General features: G+C 43.0%; 1 protein-coding gene and 1 pseudogene across 13 annotated transcripts in view; one reads left to right on the forward strand and one right to left on the reverse strand.

Annotated features, from left to right (window-relative positions):
- The window catches only part of LOC127690897 (uncharacterized), a 627,431-nt gene that overhangs the window by 231,375 nt on the left and 381,258 nt on the right, over positions 1-14,798 (forward strand). The gene's annotated exons all lie outside the window — the stretch shown is intronic.
- On the reverse strand, positions 358-2,077 carry LOC127691120 (sorting nexin-18-like; annotated as a pseudogene).

A 14,798-nucleotide genomic window follows, 5' to 3' on the forward strand; every position in this document is an offset into this window, starting at 1 on the left:
TCTATCTATCTGTTTGTGAAAATATGTTATTCCTTACAATTTTTCAAACAATTACAAAAAAATATTTTTGAAGCCACTAAGTCTAAGAAAAGGTAATGTATGTGTCAGTGTGTCAAATGACATGAGCCTTAGATAATTGACATCACAATTGTCCATCAGTCTGACTACTAAATGGGCCTCAGACCTCAGTAGTTTGTCTACCAACTTTAGTCACCAATTTGATGTTTAATAGGAAGAAGGCAAAATAAAATTTAAATTCTATTGAAAGATTCTCACTTCCAGGCTCCACAGAAAAGGTATTTTTATATCTAATTTGAATCTCATAATAGACTAGCCATATCAGGAATTGTTATCTATTTATTCCTCCACAAAACGGATTTCCCACTTCTTGGTCACTTTTTGGGAAAATATTATTTGTTGTTGTAAAAAATGCTGCATCTGTGATTTAAAGTCTCTTACTCTAATTTGATGGAAGTGATGAATCTCGGCCAATGTGGTGAAGGAGATAGTGTTACAGCGGTCTTGAATGACATCAGCTTTTTGACCTCCATCTTCCCTTCTTCCCCGTGTAGCCGACTCTCCTTTCCTTTGGAAAGAGCTCCTTTCTGAACATGGATGATGTCTGGGAAGTTGGCCAGGTGCCCCTGATACAGTGCTAACAGTCCATGACCAGGTCCATGGCCTGCCTGGGCTGCTCAGTGAAGAGTTGGCTGATGGCGTCATAGGTGTCTCCAGGGAAAGCAATGGTCTGGTTCAGACCTGTGGACAAGGCCTGCTGTTCCAGCTCAAAGACTTAGCTGCAGCCCGGGAAGGACTGGCCCACGTTCTGATGCTCCTTCTTGAAGCCAGTCACCTGCTTGTCCGCGCGAACTCGTTGGCAGTGTGGTTGAGCTGCAGCACACTGTCATCCATCTTGGGGACGGATTTGAAGCAGTCTTTCTTGCTCTCCACCTCCTGCAGGTCCAGGGCTGCGGCAGGTGGTGTGCTCAGAGTGAGGAAGAAGTTGGAGCCACCATCTCATCCTTCTCAGCCTTCTGCTTACCCTGTTTCCAGGTCTACTCATCAGTGCTGCTGGGACAGCTCAGGAAATGCTGGAAGACATGACACTGCACCAGTACAGGGTGGCTGGCCATGTGGTTCATCCAGCAGATCAGACCCTTCCTGCGCTTGGAGATGAAGTCCTCCTCGAAGTGCCTGGTGGCCTGCTTCTCGGGCAGATGGGGCACCGAGATGACAGGAAATCTCTCTGCCAGTTGCGCATACAGCCAGTCCAAGTGCTGATAGCACCTGTGCACGGGCACCTGGGTATTCATGGGCACCAGCTTGTGAGAGATACAACTCTTCAGCCCTTGAACTTGGTCTGCTCAGTGGGGGTCATAGATAATGCACTGGAAAGGGTAGGGGTTCTCCTGCCACTCGGGCCGTAGGGACCCAGCACCATGCACAGCTTGTCCCCATCCTTCAGGAAGCCTGATGCCTCTCTCAGCACCAAGGCCTCCAGGCCCGACCTGACAGAGGTGGAGAAGCAATTGAGGTTGAGGCTCACCATGGCGAAGCTCTTGGCTCCAGATACTTGCCCGCAGCTGCCTAGTCAGCGAGGTCTGGGTACACACCGCTGCCCAGCGCGCCTGGCTCGTCGGCCACCGTGGAGCTGTCATCCCACTCGTCGTCCCAGTCATCATCCCTGCCTAGGCTGGCCTGGTGACCATGGAGGAGCTGCTGGGGCGACGGCTGTAGGGCGCCCCTGCTGGAAGGAAGCTGGCGATGCCAGCTGCCAGCAGCTGGAAGGCGGCGGGCAGCGCGGCGTGCAGAGGCTCCAAGCCGCCAGGCGGCGCATTGGCAGAGTGGGCAGAGCTCCCTGGCCGCAGTCTGCCGGTGGGCCAGGCACGGGCGTGCAGATCACCTGTACGGAGGAGGTCGGGAAGAGACCGTGGTGGTGGCCACGGCTGCTGATCCCTTCGAGCCAGCCCTCCATGTCCTGCTCACTGCACAAGCTCAACACCTCCTGCTCCTGCAGTGAGATCTCAACGGGGTTCTTGAACTTAAAGTCTTAGAGCGCCCAGGCACGCAGCGCCATGTTCCCGAGCCCCCCCCCCCACCCCCCACCCCACCCAGAGCTCAGGCCAGTCCGAGGGCTCAGCGGTCACTATGCGCGTCCCTGAAAGCAAAGGTAACTTGGAAGGAGCTTGGAAGGCAGCACAAGGTCCACTTTCCGCTCTGCTCTCGCCCTCCCCTGCAGATCCGCTCTGCTAGCAGGAGCTACTGCTGCACAGGCCGCTTCTGGCCAGGGTGGGGCCTGGGCCTCCCCACAAGGTTTTCTTACCACTGGTCCCTTTGCATGTCTGTGCCTAGATGAGTACAGAAAGTGAATCTCTAAGTGTCCTTTTTGCAATGCTTACATTCCATTCCCCATCTGTCCCAGACACACACTTTTTCTTCACTTCTATTAGATCCTTCCCTATTATTCTAACCTCTCCTTGCTTATTGGTCTAAGTGAAGACACAGATTAGGTCTTTTCATATCACAGCTGGCCCTGTACACAAAGACACAACCCAATCCCCAGACCGACTTGCTGATGGCCAGTGCAGTTGTAAGTGAGGTGGTACTATCAGTACAGGACTAGGCTGAGGGGCCAGGTCATCACTTGTAAGTGTTCCTAGATCAAAACATGAGGAGGACACAAAGCATTCTGATCTCCAATGCTCTGTAGAGTAGAAATTAATTTATGGACAGTGGGTGAGGCTCCAGACATGGCTCAGTACTGAAAAAAACATCTCATTCAATCAAAACTTATTTGATCTCAGCACCTATATGTTTGCACATAAGTTCTCTACTCAATTTCTAATTTCCTTGGGTGACCTTGGCTCTAGTAATGAATTCATATACCTACATATAGACCAAAAATTCACATGCACAGAGTCTTCTGAAAAAAATAGAAATCCATGAACATTGAACTCTGTAACCGTGTACCGGCTCATGAGCCTGCCTGGGTCTCCTCAGTCTTGATGCATGTACCTAAGGGGAGGTGGGGTGGGGGATCAGGCAGAGAATCCATGGGGAAGTAGAGAGTGTGGAGTTCTAGGGGAAGCTTAAAGTCCCTGAAAATCCCAAGACAGCAAGAGAAGGAGAACATGGAATATTTTAGCAAGGTGTGTATGGACTTCCTACTCAGCCATTAGCTCTCCTTGATTTGAATCAGAGAAAGAGTAATAGTATTTATGTTGTAGACTCTGAATGTGTTTTCTGAGGAGACCTTGTGGCTACAAGTTGAGGACCTGTTGGAGATAATGGAAGATAGAAAATCTTGCCAATTTTTCTATTCTTTATTGTCCTGAGCATAGGCCCCTCAGGAATTGCTCTAGGAGTTTAGTGTGACTGGGATAAACTACGTATATATGTTTTGGGCTGAGTTAATGCCAAATTTAAACAGTGCCTGAAGGAACATGGGATGCGGAAATTCAGCAATGAAGAAGGAACAAATGTTCTGAACTTCATGATAGTTTAGGTAGAAAGTTGCTAATATCTTTCCTTTCTTTTTCACTAAGGTTCAAGGTAATCAGATAAGTCACCCAGAAGACAAAAAGTATGCTATTCTGCCTTACATCTCAAGTCCTGCTTCTTGGGATAGAGAAGTACACCAAGACATCTAGCCAGTTTGGATTACATAGTTAGACCTGATCGCAAGTAAAGCCAATTCTAGAGAGGAGAGAAGGGCTGTGCTGATATGTTGGTGATTCTCCATCAACAAGCAAAGAACCTCTCAGGTGATTTCATTAACACACTTAAAGAGCAGTTTATCCTCCTTGCTGCTGACATTTTCCTGTTAGCATAGTAAGAGGCATTTGTAGTCTATGAGGTGTCAGGTACAGTGACATTTCTGAATGACAATCATGCATTTTTGAGGTAGGATATCCATATAAGGCAGGCTGGCCACATGATTTTCTTGCCTCAGCTTCAGTGAGCTTTGAGTGACAGTGATGTTGATGTTTTATTTAGGCCAGAGTTACTGATAGAGCATGCTCAAGTTCTGGAGAACCAAACTCCACACATCACCAATATAGCTGCCATAAGCTAAAAGATAATAAATAGTTACACAAAGGCACAGGTGACAAGAAAGACTCATTGCTCACAAGCTCTGTTGCTGTGATCTCTTAGTTGACTTACCTTTAAATGGTCAAGAGAGATTCAGAGGGAGCAGCGGGATGAAGTTCTCCACAGACTGACTGGAGCCACCTGAGGAGACAGAGATTCTAAGATGAATGAGGGAAGTGGCATGCCTGTCACTTACTGTTGAGTGCCTCTCCCCTCTGCATTGTGAGAGCACTATGCATCTACCTCCATCTGTGACATGGCTTTCTTGATAGATGTACCAGGCTGAAAGATTGGCCACCACACTGGTCCTGCAGTTGGCATTCCAGGACCCTCAGCCATTTTATCCAGAGATATCTGAAAGAGAGAACATGATTGGACAGCTGTTAGAGTCCCACACATTTTGTTTGAAGTCCAGGAAAATGTGTGGATGCCACAGTTATTTATCATGAACTAACACACAAGTCTGGTTTCATGGTGACTCAGGGCAGCTTCTCAAGAGTACAGTAGAGAAAATGGCTATACAATTGTAAACAACCCTTTGGCAGTATGTGTGTCTACATGTGCCTCTCTGTCATGGGAGGTTTCTCCAATTGTGTGTGATACATGAGTATGTACAGAGATGAGGGTCTCCATGAGTGAGAGATTATGCTTGTAGATGTGAGCATTCATACATGTGTACTTAGTTCTGTGTGGGCCTTCTCTGCCTCTATGCATACAGCACAACCAATAAATCAAAGACTTTGTTCTCAGGGACTCTATTGCTGCCCTGAAGCCTGTTACCAAAGCTCAAAGGGTATTTGAGCAAGAGAAAGATGTGGGAAGGCTGGGCTACACTTGTCATGCAAGAAGGTCAATTGTGTTTGGAAGAGAGATGGAAGCTTCTCTGGATTCCCCTATTTAGGAAACCATGAAATTGTCTATCAGTTCAATCATCCATACACCCAAGAAGCTACATCACATACTGTTTTGCAGGTGTGTATTGTTGTGAGCATAGGTGAAAGCAGGACTTTACACAGAGCAGCTTACAGCATAAATAAAACATAGATTTCTGGATAGATCAAAGCTGTAGGCATTTTGATGGGATAGCTCATTTAAACTTACTTCAAGTTGTACAACAATCTACCTACCCATTTGGTTTTCACTGTTTACAGCTCTGTTCCCTATCTTCTGCTTCCATCAGTATCTTTTCATACTCCTGCATCTGCTTTTGTCCCCTCTGTCTGTCTCCTGCCCTGGTCAACCCCAGTAGTTTTGACCTGACTATTGGCTGTCAGATATTGGTAATTAGCAATCAGCAGTAAGGCAGTGCCAGAATATCTATTGGATTGCCACCAGGCAATGACATTCATATTTTGAGCAGCTGTAGATCAGCAAAATTTCAAATCTAAAACACAGTGATAGTTCAGAAATGACAGCATCAAACTCCTGCCATCACTTAGCTCTTTGTCACTACAGATTTAACAATTGAAAATACAGAGACACACCTTCATATACAGTAAGGAATGTCACCTGAACAGTGGGTGGATATGTGCACACAGCATGCAAATATGGAGGTCAGAAGACAATTTCAGATGTTGCTTTATGTTACCTTCCACTTTCATAGTTGTGAGCCAGCTTATGAGGTACTAGAAACTAAAGTTGGATCTTCTGCAAGAGCAGTACATGCTCTTAATCACTAAAGCATCTCTCTAACTCTTATCTAAGATACTTAGCATTTATTGGTTTGTTTGTTTGATATGGATCACTAAAGGGATAAAGGTTTGGAGTCCAGCAGATAATTTCAGGAAGGGGGTTCTCTTCTAGATCTGTATATTTAATTTGAGAATGAAACTTAGGTTACCAAACAGAAAAGCTCAACAAAGTAAGACTTAGCAAACAGACAGAAGGAAAGAGCTCAAGAGAAGACACAAGAAACTGAGACATATTTTTACACATTCAGGAGTCCTATAAAAATACTAAACTGAAAGACAGGTTTGGGGAAGACTTGTTTGCACACCCCAGTACACCCTATGTTTGCTGCCTCACTGTCTGTGTATACAAATAAGCTTTGATCAGTTGACTTAGAAGGCTTTGTTCTCCTTGTGTCTAGTCTATCCTATGGAAAGTATATTATTTATTCTTATTTTACTACTTCAGGATTTCCTGAACTCTGAGGAGAGGTATTTAATTGAAGTATCTCATGTGGAGTGGTGTGCTGCTCTCTCTCTCTCTCTCTCTCTCTCTCTCTCTCTCTCTTCTCTGTGTGTGTCTGTCTGTTTGTTGGTCTTTCTGTATGTATCTCTGTCTCTCTATCTCATAATGTCTGATTATTTGTATTTATTCCCATCAGATACATGAAAAACCTCCTCTGATGGCTAAATAAGGCACTGATTTATCAGAATATCACAAGAACCCACTAAATTGTTACATTTATTTATATATGCATATATTTTTAGATCTGTAGGATTGATATTTTTTAAGTATTTTGAATATCTAGTTTCTGTTCTTGGCCACTCAAGCAGTGTCAAATATGTGTGTAAATCCGTTGAGGCACAGGAGTGGCAAAACTTCTCCCCTGATCACCTCCAACTGTTAATTTCCATGCAGAGAACACTCTAACTGCCCTACAGGCCAGCCTCAGTCTTCCCCATCCATACTCCATCTTTACAGAGTAGCCCAAGCACACATGTTGAAATCCCACCAATCCCTATCTTCAAAGATTTGTGCCAAACCCCAAGAACAGGAATATATCCCTGTCTTCTACTCAGTTTGTTGCTGGCTTTCATCTGAGCACAGGCAGCCAGCCCAGTAGAAGTTAAGTTTGGTTCTTCCTCCCAGCCCCCTGCTCCCAGGAATAAGACTCAAACTCAACATATATTTACAAATACTCTAGTCATATAGTTAGGCTAATTTCTGAGTTGATCATAACAAAAATTAACCCATTTATTCTAATTCATATTCTGCTGTGTGTCTGGTTACCTTTGCTCAGATACCATGGGCCTGTCTTGTCACATATTCTCAGGTGAATCTTCCAATCAGCACTGTCCCAAAATACTTTCTGCTTCCGGTGTGTCCCACCTCCTACAGTCTGCCTAAACTATTGGCCAGCAGAATTTAATTGACAGGTGTCTGATCTATACAAACAGAAGATATTCTCTCCACATACCTCTCTGGGTTTTCCCCTCCCAACAAATCTGTTGTGTGAGATTTCTCTGGCTGTGTGACTCTGTAGTATTCCTTGTCTTCTGATTGCCAGGGTACTTTTCTATCCTTGATGTAACATGTACAGAGCATCCCATCTCATATGGCATGGCCTGAACCCAGATGGGTTGTTTACTCCCACATCTTTTGTGTCACCATTACAGTAGCATATTTTGCAGTCAGGATTTTAAAAATATTTTTAGCATTTTTGTTTTTTGAGCATAAGTGTTTTGTATGAATGTGTGTGCGCACCATGTATGTCTATCAGCTATAGACGTCAGAAGGTCATTTCCAAGACCCTTGGGAATGCAGGAAGTTAGAGGCAGTTGTGGGCCATCCTATGAGAGCTGGAGACCAAACCTAGGTCCTCTAGACAAACAGCCAATGCTCTTAATCACTGAGCCAAGCTCCCAACCTGACACTATTTTCTTTCTGTATCAACTGAAAGATATGTGAGGCATAAGAAATCATATTTTCATTTAAACAGAATATCTGTTCTTTCTTGCGTTGGACCTTACAGATTTAAAAAATGGGTATATGGGTTGCCTAAAATGAGGAGTCATGATAGCATCCTTAGGAGAATATGCTATTCAGTTATACTACGGTTGCTCTTTTTACTCTGTGTTATATATCACTGATGGATTTTAGTGAATTGTTCACTCCATAAAGATTTGCTAATTTTTGCTGATTAGGAGAAACAGAAATAATAACACATTAAGATGTGTTTGAAAGATATTTATTATGAATCCAGAAAATGGTTTCAGGATACCATTATCATCAAATTATTCTTGGCTCCAAAATGATGAATGCAACAATTTCCTTCCCTTGATGCCACGGTTTATGGTTTTTCTAATGTAAGAAAACGTAACTATCTTGACTAAGTGTAGGATCCAGAATATCAGCTGCCAATCAGGAAGCAACTACTTCATAAGCACTATATCTTGCTTATGATTAGAGTGATTGATTTCAGGGCTGAGACTGTTGGGAGCACATTTACATAGCATGTATTCCACTTTTTTTTGAGGTTCTTAAACAAATTCTTTTCAGTAGCTGAAAAAGTCAGTTTCCTGTGGATTGACAGGAATTACATAGAAGCAAGCAATTTCATTCTCCTCAAATGTAGCAATAATTTTAATCTGTACATTCATAAAATAAACAATGCAATTATAAAACCATGCAGGTGACATGCATACATTAATGTGCAGTGGGGATGGGGAGGACATAAGCATCTCCAACTTTCCTCACTGCTGTTCTTTTCTAGGTCTTTAGGCAAAAGTGCCGAGTCAGGAGACTTCATCTGGAATGCTGAAATCAAAGGTGAACGTTCTGAAGGCTGCACATTCGTTATCACAGAGAGAATGGAAAAGGCCTCCTAGAGCAGTTTGGAAGGATCTGGAGTAGCATGGCTGGGCTTTCAAGCTGGAAATGAATGGGAACAGGGATGCATTTTCTGAAAAACTTAAAAAGATAATGTCTGTAGCTGAGGGTCCTATTTCTGTTTCATAGCTGCTACCACATGAGCCCTTCCACCATTTTCAAACTCCTGTTGTTTCTGAGTAGATGCTGTTCAGTGGAGTTGTTTGTAGGAAGGCTGGTGAGATGCAGAAGGAAGGATCTGGGGAAATGGCTTCTTCCTTGAAGTCTTGGGTCCACGCTCCTCATCCGCATTGGTTGTCATGGCCGTTTCTCTGCGGTGTGAGCAGAGGTAGCCGGTGCCGAAGGTCAGTGTTGCTGACCACAGGCCCAGGGTGCTGGGCAAGGTTTGTGCCTCAGTCTCCCTTGACCGCTCTGGCCACGCCTTACTCAGGCTTGCCCAGCCTGGAGCACAACTGCTAGCACTAGAGTCAGTCCACTGGCTCCTTTCTCAGGGCCAGGATGAGACAGGATGTGGAAGAGTAACAAGACGGGGTAACATGGTAACAGTTGGCCTCGGAGCAGAACAGAGAAACACATTTGCACCGATGGAAGTTCAAATTCCCAAAGTTATTCTGAGACAAAAAAAGAGGAGCTTTTCTTTGAGCACTGACTTCCCTTCATACACGCGGCCTGTGCACAATGATCAGCTGAGCCTGTACTCTCTGGGGTGGTCTCCTCGAGCTCAGCTACAATAGCTCTTTTCCAGCAGTGCCATTTTGATGAGACCCAGAGGAAATCTTAGCATGGCTTCACAGTGACTGGGATAATGAAATCACCAGCCAAATGTAATTGCAATTCCATCAACCTTATATTTCACACACAAATTTAGAAAAACCAAAAGGATGAAAAAAAAGTATAAAATTAAAAAGAACAAAATTAATTTCTACCAGAAATAGAAATATAGTTACAGTGAGATTTAAGGGAAAAAAGCTACTCAGATCATGAACGTTATTTTATTTTAAATAACTTCAGCTACCTTGCTGTTAACAGAGTAAAAGCAGAAAGAACAGGCTGTCTTCCCTGCATACTTAATCAGAAAATCATATCTACAATATTGATGGAACTCGGTTCTTGTCCTTCTCCCATCTCATCAAAAATTATTGCATTTTCCCCCAAACTGCATTTTGGATTCCTTGATGAATATACTCCTCTCATCCTCTTTCCTGGAGGGTGGTTTCCTTGGTTTACATCCATCTTTATAAAAAGGAGAAGGGGTGCATATGCAGAGGCAAAATATCCTCTTGATGCCAACAGATACAGAGTTGCTTGAAGAAGCTGACTGTACACATGAGATGCCTGGATCAGGGGAGGGGGCTGTGGTGGGAGGAGTGGGACAGCCTTTGGTGGACAGACAGGCAAGGCCCACAGGCTCTTCTTCCAGGGCAGGGATGGGCCTGAGCAGTGGTATTCCTCATTACCTCCCAACCTGTTATTTTGGGCCTCCAAAAGCCTTCATCTAGATCAGAAGCCAATGACTGATTATAAAAATAAGAATAATTAAATTTTGGCTCAAGAAATAAGATTGTCCAACTGTTTTGCCTTGTTATTCTTTTCAATATCCAAGGACTTTACAAAGAAGGAAACAAAAACCACTTCTCAATCTCCCACGAAAAGTGAACTTTTTTCTTTCTTTCTTTCTTTCTTTTTTTTTTTCTCCATATGCCTTAACCGGAAGAATGGCTGCAGATTGAGATATCAAAAATCCCAGAGAACTATATAATATATTCATATAACTCTGCATGTCTCTTATTTAAATTTCACATTCCTTTAAAAGTGCTTATTCAGTCAGTAGCTGCTGAAGGAGGCTCTTCTGCTGGGCCTGGGGGTTCTGTAGTCCTGATGTGGGCTTTTGAGTTCCCAGTGGAGCAGGCTGGTTCAGGTGAGGGTCCCTGCCTACCAAATTCACTGTACACTGGACGTCAGCAAACACCTGAACCTGCTGCACCTGTAGAGCTCCTCTAGTCCTTAGTCACCACAGAAGAACTCTTCTGTCCTCTTGTCCTGGTTTCCATCTGCGTCTGTTGTGAGAATGTCAGTGGATGAGAGCTGGTTGCAGTAGAGGCCTGTGTGTCTCAGTGCTGGATCATTCATCTGCTCAGAGCACACAGCATTCATCCCCGGCATCTGCAGAGAGCTCATTTGCATCTGGACCACCTTTAGATTCATGTTCTGAACGTTCACATTTGCACCTGCCATGGACACAGTGAAGCTCATGTTGTAAACTGCTGATTGTGCAGGTGCAGGCTGGCTCGGGACAGCTTGACTGAACACATTGTTGTTTCCCATTGCTCCTTGCTGCCAGGCCTTCATGTCTGGTGACTGGTACCCAGAAGTGGGCGGGGTTTGTTGGAGCAGAGAGCTTTGCTGGAGGGGTGACAGGTATCTGCACCATGGAGCCCCCAGGGCTCAGCATCGAGGTGAAGCTGGCCTCGCCTTGGGGAAACAGTCCTGATCCCGGATACTGGAAGACATTCTGCTTCATCTGAGGACAGGACCAGATGAATGGTGTCAGTCTCCAGCTTGCCCTGCCTGAAGAACAGACATTTCAGCTGCTCTCCAAGGCAGCCAAGTTCTCCTCCTCCACGGACGCCCCACACTGCTAGCTGCCCCGCCCCCCACATATTCCACCTTTAGGGAGCAAATTGAATGAGATTAGTCATGCCCATAAAGAGGGGAACCACTTTATATTAACAGACTTTCAGTAACACAATTGTAATATAGGCTTTTTCAGACACAACTTCCAGGCTATAAAACAGGGAGGGAGTGGAAGAGAGAGAGGAGGAAGTAGGAATTCTACACTCTGGAACAGGATGCAGGCAGGGAAACATAGTTTATTATTTATACTTATTATTATTAACATATTATTTAAACTATTGACAAGAATAGTTATCTGGAGTCCATTTGATCTAACGTGGTAGATACATGTCAACTCCCTCAAGTATAAATGAAGTATTTAGTAGAATAATGTTCAAGTTTATATTTAGAAGACATCCTTAAAAATTTAAAACTTAGAAATTTTGACAGTAATAATATGTATTTATAAATGTGTATATATGTATGTTTGTATATTAATTGCTATGTAGCCCTACATATTAATTCACTCTGTAGATCAGGCTGGCCTCCATCTAAGTGATTTGCCTGACTCTGCCTCCAGTTCCAGGATTAAAAGTATCTACCACTAATCCAAGCCACTAGCATCAATATTTTAAAAGCCTGAAGAACAAGGTCTACAATAATAGCCTATTAGAACTCCATTCACTCATGTTAAAATTGTGAACTTAAGAAGTTTTCATCTAACAATAGCATAGGAGAGGAAATCTGAAACATTATTACCTTTAGTTGCTTTCTTACACTTTTATAACTTTCATTTACAAATCGTAAATCAATGTTTAGAACACTAATTATTTAAGCTTTTATTTCCTTCGAAATTCTAAGGAATTGTACTTGCAGGTCTTAAGCTGGTTTCTAGACCCTCACAATTTACTTTAGCTTGAAACAGTTTCAATTCATTTACCAGGAATCACAGATGTTGGTTAACTGAGAGTAGTGATTGCAAAGCAGTATTTTTAAATAAATTAAGAGTAAAAAGTTTACATAGAACTTGTTTTGTGAGATTGTCTCTTTAAGACGGAAGTAGGCCAACAAGGTACACTGTGTTTCTCTTTCTCAGCAAGAGGCCTACAAGTTTTAGAAAACTGTAGCCTGGGGCTCCAGTTAAATGAATTAGAAAGGCAGCTATTGTCTTGGTAAATAAGCTTAGGTGTCTGCCCTGTTAAAGCTACAGTTAGTAAATCCACATCCTCAAAACTCTGAAAAGAATAAATTGTAGCAGAAGTATAAACCAAATTGTCTCTGTTTCCTCTAAAATTGCAAAGACTTGCAGGCTACCTAGATATTTGTCCTGGCTTCCATGGTCAACAAGATGGCTTCCTTGGCCAGTCTTTGGCTGTCCTATAGGAAAGCATTAAGTCTTCTGTTGCTGCTCAAGATAGCATGGACTTTCAGCAGCCAGAAGCAGAAGGTTTGAGAGATGTTCCTGTAGAGAATGTACTTGGGAAAACTGACCTTATTTGACAAGGCAGAGTGTCCATAGCCTGAACAGAGCCCTGCTGGAGGGAGAGGCATGGGCACAGTTCTGTCTAGTGTTAACCACAATCCAGTTGCAGTGTTTATCATGCCCATATGTCAATTAAATCACTGAATAGTTTGAGGATCATTTATTAAGTAAGCCTGATTTTAAATAAACTTTCCTTGGTTTTAGTTATTAGTTTTAGGATTAACAGGGAGCTAAATAAACATTGTCACCCATAGGAATGCAGTAACTCTTTTCAAATTAGTGGCATTCATAAGAGTAGGAGTTGACAGTTCTATTCCTGTTAAATTTGAGCCTTACAATTTTGAGTTGAGGATTTAAACTGAAGTTCTTTTGGCATCAAAATAAAATGTTTAACCATAAATATACTGCATAGGGAGCCTGAGAAATATTCTTGATACTTTATACGGTGCAACTTTATAGAATATCAGATTCTTGGACACTGCAGTTTACCCAAACAGCTACATCACAGTAAATTGAGCAAACAAAGCATACAGACAGCACACACCCAAGAGATTCTCCACCATCCCACAAGGACACTTGCACAACTATGTTCATAGCAACTTTAATTATAAGAGCCAGAAACTGGAAATATACAATATGTCCTGCCTACAAAATGTACAGGGACAATAATAGCGACTGAGGGAATTGCCAACCAATGATTGGCACAAATTGGGACCCTGCTCATGGGCAAGAACCAGTCCCTGAAAGTATTAATGATACTCTCTTATGCTTACAGAGAGGAAATAACTGTAACTGTCCTCTGAGAGGTTCCACTTATTACCCAATGGAAACAGAAACAGACTCACTCCCAAATATTAGACAGAATTTGGGGAGTCTTTTTGTAATGCTAGGAGAAGGATTGAGGGATCCAACAAGGACAGGGATTCCAATGGAAGACCAACAGTGTTAACTATCCTAGATCCTTGGTGTCTGGCAAGGAGTGAACAACCCACCAATGGGAGCACATGAGCTGGCCCTAGGCCCCATACATATATGTAGCAGATGAGCAGCTTGGTCTTCATGCAGGTCCTCCAACAACTTGAGAAGGGTCTTTCCCTGAGCCTGTTGCCTGTCTGCCTCTGGATGCCATGCTCATAAATGGACTACCTTTTCTGGCCTCAGTGTAAGAATATGTGCCCAGTCCCTCAGTGATTTGAAGGGCAGGGGGTTGATTCTTGGAAACTTCTAGTTGGGGGTAACACACAGAGGCCGACTTGGCAGAGGACTTGAATGAAGGTGCACTATGGAAGAGAGGAAGGGCTGATACTGGGATATAAAAGTAATAAATGTGTTCTTTTTCTTTTGAGAAAGTAAGTTGGCTGTGCATACCCTGATGAGGAAACCGTAAACAGCATCTTTCACCAGGCTCTGCATCAGTTCCTGCTTCTAGGTTTCTGCAATGAGTTCATGTCCTGATTGCATTCAATATGGGCTATAGTGAGGATGCGTAAGTTAAATAGACACTTTCCTCCCTCCCCTCCCAAAACTTAAGGAATGAAGAAAATATTTGGATTATTCATTTCTAATCCACCTTTCAAGAACTATTCATTATTTCCTTTTGTGATATGCTTAATGACAAGACCAATGGACTGCACAAGCTAAATCATTGATGTTTTCAAAATATTGTACTTGTTCTCTGTTGTCTCCTTGTGATTGTCAGATGTGTGAGTGTATTTGAATGTCTGTATGGTAGAATATGTGAGTTTGTGGGGTGGGTATGTGCATGTGTGCTTCTGTGTGTGTATGATTGCAGTGTTTTTTTTTTTATAGATATTGATTTAGACTTGAGGGGTTTTGTAGATTGTACAGCTTACTTTGGCTGAGTGAGCTGCAGGTAACCTGTTCTACATTAAAATATTTTACCATGTCCTGTTTGTCAAACATCACATGTTAAATGATATACTATATTCTCATTTGTGTCAAGCTCTATTGTTTAATGCAATGGTAAAGAGTGTAGAGACATTGTGGGAAAATAAGTGAGCTCATTCCAGGATAGACATTTTCCTCCACAGAT

Source organism: Apodemus sylvaticus, chromosome 8 (assembly GCF_947179515.1).
Source record: "Apodemus sylvaticus chromosome 8, mApoSyl1.1, whole genome shotgun sequence".
Classification (NCBI taxonomy): Eukaryota; Metazoa; Chordata; class Mammalia; order Rodentia; family Muridae; genus Apodemus; species Apodemus sylvaticus.